General features: G+C 40.6%; 1 pseudogene; it reads right to left on the bottom strand.

Annotated features, from left to right (window-relative positions):
• Positions 1-1,203: 1,203 nt before the first annotated feature.
• LOC113888537 lies at positions 1,204-10,414 on the bottom strand (annotated as a pseudogene).

Genomic DNA, 10,414 nt, shown 5'->3' with positions numbered 1-10,414 from the left:
ATATCATCCCTCTGTGCTAACAAAGAGTTTATTGTTAGGTATTCTTCCCTTCAACCTTAAATCGGTAGGTTGACACTTCATTACACACCAACTTCCTCACAAGAAACCATCCAGTTTTATTCACATGTAATATCACACAGTCAGAATCAAACCTTTTCCAACCCACTGTGTAACTGAATAAAATACAGATTACAAGCATAAACAACAATATTTATTCCTCTGATACAATGATCTGAGAACGGTGATTTCTACGGTTACAAAATGGAGGCTAATCGTTTATGAAACAAGATATACACTAATTACATGACTTTTCTGGGAGGGGTTTCCATACATTTCTAGGGTATCAGAGATGTCTTTATTTGAAACATGGCAACTAATATTCATGACTTCTGTTGATATTATAAAGATACATCAAGATTTCAGTGAACTGTCATTGTATTTTCCTTAAAAAGCAAGTGACATAACTATTGAAAATGTACATCGTACTTTAATATGTGGAATTACTCCCTGAACACTTACCTCATGGTGACCTATAGGGATATTTGACATGAATGACTAACACCTCCATTTAGATGTACATGTTACATTACTGTGTCCTTAATCTTCTAATGGAGAATAAATAGAAATGATTTCTCACTAGAATAGAAGGCCTTGTCTTATCTTTGAGGTAGCAACCATCAAAACCATAACTTTGCATACACACTAGAAATGAAGCATAGCAGCATGGAGTAATTTGAGAGTTGAATAACATTTATTTTGGTTTTCAAATAATCACAAACCGTGTCAATATAAACAAAGATATATTGCTAATAATTGTACATTTCTAAATACCAACTCGTCCTTGTGAGCCATACTAACATATCAGTTTTCTATCTGTTTTAACTATGGATTACTGTCTACAATACTTCTCCTGAAGAGGAACTTCAAAAAACAGGATTGATGAAATGCTTTCTATTGTGCAGGCTTCCCTAATGACTCAGTTGGTAAAGATCCGCCTCCCACTCCAATATTCTGGCCTGGAGAATTCCATGCACAGTCCATGGGGTTGCAAAGAGTTGGACACGACTGAAGAGACTTTCACTTTTTCTAGTGTGCAATTTCTGGTATTTATGTAATTTAATTTTCATTAAATACTTTTCTACATTTTTTCATGCCATTCCTTATGTTTCTTAAATAAATGGTCTTGTATTTTCTCAAGTGTATGTTTAGGACAAACCTCTTCCATTGCTTATTTTATTACTAGGGTTTCTCTCCAGTACATGCTGTCTGATGTCTAATATGGTGAGAGCTCTGATTAAAGCTGTTGCCACGTTCCTTACATTCATAAGGTTTTTCCTCCAATATGAATTCTCTGATGTTGAGTAAGATGTGAGTGCTTGATAAAGGCTTTTCCACATTCTTTGCTTTGTAAGGTTTCTCTCCAGTATGAATTCTCTGGTGTTGAATAAGACTTGAGTGGTGACAGAAGGCTTTTCCGCATTCTGTACATTTATAAGGTTTCTCTCCAGTATGAATTCTCTGATGGTAAGTAAGACCTAAGTGCTTGCTAAAGTCTTTGCCACAATCTTTACATTTATAAGGCCTCTCCCCAGTATGAATTCGCTGGTGTTGAGTAAGAGCTGAGTTCTGACTAAAGGATTTCCCGCATTCTGTACATTTATACGGTTTCTCTCCAGTATGAATTCTCTGATGGTAAGTAAGACCTGAGCACTGGTTAAATTCTTTGCCACAATCCTTACATTTATAAGGCTTCTCTCCAGTATGAATTCGTTGATGTTTAGCAAGAGTTGAGTAGTGACTGAAGGCTTTTCCGCATTCTTTACATTTATAAGATTTCTCTCCAGTATGGATACTTGATGTTTAGTAAGATATGAGCGTTGTCTAAATGCTTTGCCACAATCCTTACATTTATAAGGCTTCTCTCCAGTATGAATTCTCTGATGGTAAGTAAAACCTGATCACTGGTTAAATTCTTTGCCACAATCCTTACATTTATAAGGCTTCTCTCCAGTATGAATTCTCTGGTGTTGAGTAAGATTTGACTTCTGATTAAAGGCTTTGCCACACTTTGTACATTTGTATGATTTCTGCTGCATATGAGTTATCTGATGTTGAGTAAGACGTAAGCTACAAGGAAACACCTTGCCACATTCTTTACATGTGTTTGGTTTCTCCCCTGCATGAACTCGCTGATGTAGACTGAAATGTGAACACCTAAAAGTGGCTTTGCCACCTTCCTTACCTTTGTAAGGTTTCTGCTCTGTATGGATTCGCTGATGTTGAGTAAGATTTGAGTTCTGATTAAAGGCTTTGCCACACTTTGTACATTTATAAGGCTTCTCCCCAGTGTGAATTCGCTGATGTCGACTAAGATGTGAGCAAGACATAAATGCTTTTCCACATTCCTTACATTCGTAAGGTTTCTTGCCAGTGTGGATTTGCCGATCTTGACCAAGCTTTGAATTCTGATTAGAGGTGTTGCCACACTCTGTACATTTGAAAGGTTTCCATCCTGAATGAATTTTCCTTTGTCTACTTAGACTGGATGAGTTAGTAAAGGTTTTCTCACATTTCTTACACTTGTAACTTGTCTGCGGATTCTGAATACTCTGCTGTTGAGTGAGATTTGAAGACTGATTAGAAACATCACCATATTCACAATTATAAGTCTTCTCTCCAGTATGTGTACTCTCATTTAGTGGAAGACCTGATATTTGATACAAGATATTCCTACATGTACTATTTTTAGAATCTTTGTCTGAAGATTGAGGTCCCTGATGTTTCATAGGGTTAGAGTCTTGTTCAGTTTTATACCCAGTTTCATTGCATGAGTGGTTTCTCACTCCATCGTAAATATGCTTGTAATTATTGGGGGTAGAGCTCTTACTTAAGGCGTGACTCGTGTTATTACACGTGAAAAGTTGTTCCGTATTAACCGTATCATGATGTGTATTGAACAATGATGGTAGGATTAACTCTCTTCCATTATTATCAACATGACACATTTTGGAACAGAGAGAAACTGTCTGTTGGTGGAAGAATAATGACCCCTTGCTCACAGATCCCTCAAACTGATTATATTGTGAGTTTTCCCCATCATTTTTAAATTTCTGGTTTTCAGACGTGCTTGAATGTATGTGTAATCGAAGCCCGTGTTCAGAGTGGTTTGAATGAGTATTTGCAGTAGAGACTGGATGACTTTCCAGATTTTCCACATTTCCCTTCAGAGAACGTGTACGTTTCAAAAAATGATTTAAGCCTTTGCTTGAAGAGATACACTTCTCTGCAGATGTTGATAATGGAAACGGGTGTTTTCCACAATTTGACTCACATTGCTCATTTCTTTTGGCAGTAATGTCCACCTTGTGTGAAACTATCTCAGTTTCTTTATGTCCATATGAACATCTTCTAGATCTTTCACATATCCCCGTATATTCCTGGTCTTTCATTAAATGTTCGTTTCCAAGGTGAGCTCTTTCATAAATTCCTAGGTTTGCTTTTTGGATTAAATTTTCTAACCTTGGATTCTTGGACATCAAACCACGGGTGTTGTGAGAAGACACAGCTGAAAGATACCAAATAAAGTTTTCTTATCTACTATTCTTATCTACTGGGGCTGGTGCGAGCTCAGTTGGGACAGAAGGCGAGCCTTCTCTGTGGGAAGAGAACATGGCAACAGTCTGTGGCAGCAGGACAGAGTGAGACCTGTACACAGGGTACTGACCCCAGCCCTGCCCACCCAGTCTGAGAGGGTGTCCACCAGTGCAGACAAGGGCTGGGTGCTGGAATGTGGGGTCTGGAGAGCAGACCCAGGCAGAGGACTGCTGTGGGCGGTGAGGAAACGTCCTGAGGGGATGGGACAGAGGGAGGAGTTCTATAAACAGGAATGCTTGTGGAGGAAGCCTGAACCACCATAGCACAGAGCGCCATTGTTGAGTGATGCCCAAAGGGAAGACCCACCATTGCAGCCCCTCTCCCTCTGTGCTGGCCCCTCCTCCCCCAGCACTAGGAAGGGCCACCACCCCAGTGGGCTCTATTGAGCTCCAGCCACAGCCTCTCCCCATGCACCTCCTCCACCATCAGCAGACTCCTGTGCTCTGGGGCAGCCTCTGGAGCAGACACCTGTGGGTGGGCCACACACACAGAAGGAGCTGAAAGCTCAGCTGAGCCCCAGGGTTAAAGGAAGAAAAACTGAAGTCTCTCCTCACGGTTACACAAACCATGCTTTTATACCTGCAATTGGCTTTGTCAACTCAGCCCCTACAGAGCATCTGAACGGACAACCAGGGCTCCCCCAGTCACGGGAGTGCAGCTTTAGCAGCTGTAGACTTTGTGGGGATGTCTACTAGGGGGTGGGGCCAGGCCAGAGTCTGAGCTGCCCCCATAGCACCACAGTGGGTCCAGCTCCATGAGTGCAATTCTGGGACCTGAGTTCACTGGATCTATGCTGGTGTTCCAGTGAAAACAACATCTGAGAGACACCAGAGCAATGTGCCAGCATGCCCATGGTTGAGGGGGAGCCAAGAGCAGTGCCAACATGGGGTCACAGGAGACTCACAGCACGTGAGCACACCCCAAGGTGAACATCCCCAGAGAAGCAATCCTTGGTGGCTTCTCTCCCAGTGGGTGTGCTCCAATCTTAGCTGCCTTGACCACAGATCAGAATCACAGCGAAGAAACAGATCTGGGGGCTCGACTCCACCAACCAGGGAGCAGATCCCACCACAGACAGGGCAGTGACAGCCACAGAGCCAAGGGGAAGCTCCCCTCAATATCCAGGGGAGGCTCGGGTCACAATAACAGCAATCAAAGCCCAGATCAAGGGGTTAATGGTCCAAGCCTGTGGACCAACCTCACCCGCCAGGGGGAAGACAAGAGAGCAAGAGGAGCTAGGATCCGGCAGCCTGCAGAACAGACCACAAACCCAGAAAATGTGACAAAATGAGAGGACAAAGAAGTATGGTGTACAGGAAGGAGCAAGACAAAAAGCTACAAGAACCACTAAATGAAGAAGAGACAGGCGGTCTAATGATTACTTTTTGACTTACGTCATCTTGAATGCAGATGCCCCTAGGTGCCCTCTAATTCTTTAGCCCACTTCTTACTTTAGCATGTTCTAGTAGATGTTTCCATCTAAAAATCATAAACCATACTGACGTAGGTCTAATCAGAAAGTGAGGACATATAGGACAAAGTCTGGGGAAGCTGATAACAAGATTAATTAAATAAAGTAGTTGTTCTTGAGAAATTAAGAAATGAGACTTTAAAAATATGGTGGGAACACAGGGAATGCTATCAATGCTCTGTGGAGATCTAATTGGGATGGAAATCTAAAAAAGAGTAGATATCTATACGTAAAATGGATTCTCTTTGCTGTACAACATTGTAAACCTGTTAGACTCCAATAAGAACATTTTAAAAACAGTATATTATCTAAAAATTGTAATAGTTTGAAACCATTAAAAATATGGTGGAAAATGTTTTAAGCTCTTATGCCAATTTATTTGAAAATTCTTTGAGTTAATTGAATATGTTTAAGTCTTTTAGCATTGAGAATTGGGGCAAATACACTTACTATTTCATATGAGTTCATATGAAGAAAACAGAAACTTTGAAGTAATCCTGAGATATGCATTCTTTCTCTTTAGGGAGGTTTTGGTTTATACAGTGAAGAAACTACTTGAATTTAAAATTTATAAGATCATATTTGTAGCTTCCAGTGTTTTAGAAATTATAAGTCAGAAAAAAAAAACAAAAACAAAAACAACCCACTGTCCCCAGTATTCCTAGAACTTTGGCAGTATGTCTACAATTCCACTCACATACTGCCACCTAGAGGTAGAAACAAACTTTAATAGGAGCGTCTTAGAGTTTTTCAGAAAAGTGCCATTTTCCTAGGACCCCCAAGAAATGGAATAGTAACAGATTCATTCAGGTTGTCACAGGCCAAGAGCATTTCAGTTCTCACTGCGATTGAGAAAAGTAATCACTGGACATGAATTCAGGAATGATTTAAGAGACAGAATGGGGCAGGTGATATCTGCCTATGACAGCAACAGAGCAACAGAAAGAAACCCAGACTTCTCTAAAATCATTTCCACTGAAGCAGATCTTCCCAAACCACATGACAAAAGATGAATTCCTCACTGATCCTGGGACCTGTCGTTGAGTCATCGGCTCCATCCATTCACACCTACCTGTGTATATGGCTGGTGGCTCCAGTCTCCTTACATCCCAGGGATTCTTCATTTGCTCCAGAAAGGTGACCAGGTCCAGCTTAGAGACCACAAGACCTGCTATCAGGAAAAGGAGTATTTGTTTTGCTAGAGATTCATCAGTTTCCAATCTAATATGTATTCAAGTGAGAAGAGAAGGCACATGTGCTAAGTCGCTCCAGTCATGTCTGACTCTTTGCCACCCTATGGACTGTAGCCTGCCAGGCTCCTCTGTCCATGGGATTCTCCAGACAAAAATACCGGAGTGGGTTGCCACGTCCTCCTCCAGGAGTTCTTCCCAACCCAGGAATCGAACCCACTTCTTTTACGTCTCCTGCATTGGCAGGCAGGTTCTTTACCACTAGTGCCATCTGGGAAGCCCAGAGAAGGCGTGGTAGAATGTCAATACAGCCCAGAAATAAAGTATTTGGGGACATCATTTCCTAGGCTGTATTAACATGCCCTGGTGGCTCAGCTGGAAAAGAAGCCACCTGCAATGTGGGAGACCTGTGTTTGATGCCTGGGTTGGGAAGATCCTCTGGAGAAGGGAACGGCTACCCATCCCAGTATTCTGGCCTGGAAAATTCCATAGACTATTTCATGGGGTTGCAAAGAGTCGAACATGACTCTAATCATGACTCTAATCTTGCTCATTACATTATTAACATTCTAGAGAAGGCATGGTTGAATGTTAATATAGCCCAGAAAATTATATCCCCAAATACTTTATCAAAAGCACTTTTATAACTAACAAATACATAAAGAAAAGATCTTGAGATTCTAGTCAAGTACTACTAAGGCCAAAGTAAGTAATAGTAGAAATCTGATTTCTAAAGGAGAATGGCACCCTTTTATACCACAAAACCTACAGAATTACCACTAACCTAGAAAGAGGAGGCAGATTACATCAAGGAAAAGTTAGAATCATAATCAATCATCATGAAGTCTTCTTTCTCAACTCATAAATAATCCATTTTTCCCATAGAAAGCAAGGATCTGAAACTATTATAAGAAGCAGAACATTCTAGGAAACATTCTAGAAATGCAGGAACGAAAACCATGTGGGTAGATAAGGGATTCTGGAAGGCAGTTGTCCTCACCCAAGGAGGCCAGGTTCCTGTAGTTCTCTAACATCACGTCCCTGTACAATTCCCGCTGATCGAGGTCCAGGCATTCCCACTCCTCTTGGGTGAAGTCTATGGCCACATCCTGGAATATCAGCCGTTCCTGAAATACAAAGTACAGATGCCTTGTGGCCATGGGAAGACTTCCTAATGTGACCCAAGATGAAACCAACAAGAGAAATGGTTTGGATTTAGGAGAATGTCTGGTGTTACAGCAGCAGCAGCTGGTGTTACACATGAATATAATTTGTACACAGTGATATTTTCTACCATATTTTTAACCCCAAGAAAAGAGGATGAGATACGATCCATCAACCACTACAGAAATTATTCTGATTTGGAAGACAAATTATACACTAATCAGATCAACATTGGCATATTTATTTTTGAGTGCTGTACTCAGTTGACAGAGGATAAACTGTCTATCAAAAGAAACAGGAAATACTTTTTAAAAGCACTTCCTGATTCAAGTGTTCTGGAGTGGACTCAGTGTGCCACATTTTTAACAAGCTTATTTGAACTAGTAATGTTGAAAATTCTGCTCCATGAGTGACAATGTCTGAACAGCAACGAAGTAGAATAATAAGGAAAGAATTCATATTTAACTTTGAACTTTAAGTGCTTTACAAATTTTACAGATCTGATAGGATAGTAACCTTGGCGACAACAATCATTTTAACAATCTGGTATTTGCTATATATCTTTCTGACAGTTTTTCAGAATCTTGAACAGAAATAATTTAAAATCAATAATGTTGCTGTAGCATCTTTTGGCAAATATTTAACAAACATTCTTTAAACGACAGGTTAAGGGAAGGGGGAGCCTGCTGGACTGCCGTCTATGGGGTCGCACAGAGTTGGACACGACTGGAGCGACTTAGCAGCAGCAGCAGCAGCAACTTTTACTTCAGTTTATGACTCTAGACTTTAATAAAACACAGACAAATGCACAGAGCTAACTCTAATGAAAGTTTATAGAAATTTCTGTATTTGTAAATAATACTAAAAACAAGAAAAGTGTTAGTCACTCAGTCGTGTCCTACTCTTTGCAACCCCAGGGACTGTAGCCTGCCAGGCTTCTCTGTCCATGGGATTCTCAAGGCACGAATACTGGAGTGGGTAGCTATTCCCTGCTTCAGGGAATCTTCAAAAAAGAAAAAAATCAATCCAATGATGTTAACATGTTCATGCATACAGACATACACTAAAATGGGACTATATACTTATTAATTAGTAAGAGAAAAATTGTCATGTCAATAAAATCAGGATAATTTTTAACTGATTGAAAATGTACATAAATATTTGAGGATGATATTATTTTAATTTTTTAAAATAGACTAGGGTACAGACATACACAATGATACAAAAATAGACAGCTCTGGTTGTGAATTTTTTAATTTCCTCAAAAATCTACCATTTGTATGGAACTATATTTTAAAATTTAACACAGTTGAACATAGAATAGCACTAATATGATTCTTATAAACATTTTGGAAAATACAGAAATGTGATGAGACTTATCTGTGATGTGAGTGTGGAGTGTACTGGAAATGATCAGACCTGGGCTTGAATGATGAAAATCCACACTCCCAAATCCCAGCATCTCTACTAAACACACATGAGTGTTGTCAACTACAAATCGGCACTTGCCAAGAGCATTGCTGGGGACTCAACAAGGGCGTTCGCCATCTGCCTCTGGGGAGAATGAACCCTATGGTGCTGCAACTGTTGACTTCAATCCCCTCGAGGGAGTTCAGGGTGGACTGAGGCACTCTGCTCCAGGAAAATCTGGTGGGACAGGTCTTTAGAGAGTTAGGTATTTTCAGGAACTGCTTTCATGATCCCAATCCTTGTATCTCTTCATATCTAGAAAAGCACTAAACCACTAAATGATGACTTCAGTTCCTCACGACCCGCAGAAAACGTTTTGTAAAGTAAGTGCTTGATTGCACTGAACTCCCCCTTCACCAAAATCAGACTGACCTTCCCCCACTGTCTCTTTGGAGCAGTTTCTGAGTTATCTGAGGTGCTGTCTCCTGGGCTGCTGTCCTCATTTTGCCCCAAATAAAACTTAATTCACATCTCTCAAATTGTGCATCTGTTTTAGCTGACAGTGTTCATTTTTCAAAGCAAAGAGCAAGTAAGAAGATACGGCATTTCCTCTTTAACTGTGATAGGCATATCCATCACTTTTTCTTTCCAAGAGCCTTGATCAAGACACACAAAAAATGAATTTCATAGTGTGGAAATCTCACAGAAGCACCTGAACCAGTGAACATCAGAGGTCACGGGGTAAGAGTACATGGAAAAATGCATTATCACTGCCAGATATTTGGGCAATATTAGGAATACCATGATCTCAATCTATCATGAAAAATGTCAGTTTTCTGCAAATTCCACCTCCTATATACCTCCCATGATCTGTAGCTTAATAGTCCATTTAATTAGTATATTTTTCTTATCGGTATAGAGGATTGTCTCTGCTACTTTAACTTCTGAAAAATTCTGGAATGCTGAGTTCATTCTATTAACAAGCGTATTTTCTTACTCCTGTTCTAGAGAGCTGAATTGCATCCACATGTAAATTCATCACGGCATTTCCCCAACTTCCTTAAGATCCCAACACCAAACCACATCCCAATGGGAATCTCTGGTACCAGTGCCTCCCTGTGTTGATCGCTCACAAAGGGATGTATTCAACATTGAAAGTCACTATTTCATGTTGAGAATTCATCATGCTCTATAGAAAGCCAGAATACAAACAATGGAGAAAAGGCTCTGGAACACGAGGGAGACGAAACCTGAAGAGCTGGTTTTCACTATTAAAAAAAGGCGGGGGGGATAAGATGATAACAAGCACTCCAGGCAGAAAAATTAGAAGCAGAGAACTAAAGGTTTGCAGATTCTCAGTTCAGGCATTTCAGGAGGAAAAGCAGACACAGCCCCAGACCCAGGACAGGACAATTACCTGAGAAGCTGCCATTTCCTCCTCTTCTTCCTCCTGCTCTGTGTCTTCTGTGGGGATGTTACGTCTCAAACTCACATCTGCATGTTGAGAAAATACCTTCAAAGGCAT

This window comes from Bos indicus x Bos taurus, unplaced genomic scaffold (genome assembly GCF_003369695.1).
Source record: "Bos indicus x Bos taurus breed Angus x Brahman F1 hybrid unplaced genomic scaffold, Bos_hybrid_MaternalHap_v2.0 SuperScaffold_100350, whole genome shotgun sequence".
Lineage (NCBI taxonomy): Eukaryota > Metazoa > Chordata > Mammalia > Artiodactyla > Bovidae > Bos > Bos indicus x Bos taurus.
Note: the sequence above shows the minus strand (reverse complement) of the source record. Positions and strands in the feature narration are given on the sequence as shown.